The following is a 1,003-nucleotide window of genomic DNA, read 5'->3' as shown; positions in this document are numbered from 1 at the left end:
AACCCCCCCCCCCCCCCCCCCTGCTTTCCCTGAAGAGCAGGAAAACACCCTTCCTGTCTGAAATTGGCTTGAAATCAAAAAGAAAAAAAAAGCTTACTGGAGGCGAGCAGCAGGGAGCAAAGGAAAGCATGGGAAACCTTCTCCTACAGCACAGGGGCCTTGGGGAAAGTACAGTGTCTCCCAGCCAGGCTCAGCTATTGAGCCCATCAGCATGCTGATTAACCCAGTCACTGGGCAGCACAGGAGACCAGGAGGGTTTAAAGAGACAGTGCATGCAGCACAGAGAGGCTGGCTGCAGCACTTGAGATCAGGATGAGTGGGAAGACAGTCCACAAAGCAAAGCACATTTCTGCCGTGGACCATGTGAAGCAGTACCCTTCACGTAGATGGTGGCAAATTGTTCTGTTCAGCATGTAATGTCATCCTGGATCTGATCAGAAAAAACAGTGTTGATGAGCACTTAGAATCAGAAAGGCTATGCTTGGTGGGAGAGGGGAGATGGGAGCAAGCTGTGCAGATGCAGGAGGGTTAAACTGAAATAGTGAGAGCTGGTGGGAGGTGGGGTGGAAGAAGGAAACCAGGGCTCCTTTTACACTGGTAACCTGTCCAACAGTCATCCCCCCCACCCACTCCCAGTTTTTTTTCCACCCCCACTGGCTCCCACCTCTTCAGATTATCCTCCTTCCTTTAGCAGGATTTTTTTCTTTTTCAGGAGCTGTATTTTTGAATGCTGAACACACCCAGCCACTAGGCTCTCAGCCAATGAATGGCATGAGGGGGAGCAAATAAAAAATGGCAGCCACCTGAAAATAATTGGCAGCTAGTGTGATTTAAGTAGATGCCTATAATACATGATCCTGCAATCACACCTCCTGCCATGCATGTGTGGCATGGCAGGAGGCATGATTGTGTGGATCGGGTATTAGGTCCCATTATGCCTTTACCTGAAGATGTATAGGGGCCCTAAGATGTTATGGTATTACTTCCTCTGAGTATTTCTCCC

This window comes from Alligator sinensis, unplaced genomic scaffold (genome assembly GCF_000455745.1).
Source record: "Alligator sinensis unplaced genomic scaffold, ASM45574v1 scaffold447_1, whole genome shotgun sequence".
NCBI classification, from domain to species: domain Eukaryota; kingdom Metazoa; phylum Chordata; order Crocodylia; family Alligatoridae; genus Alligator; species Alligator sinensis.
This window is presented reverse-complemented; position numbering follows the sequence as displayed.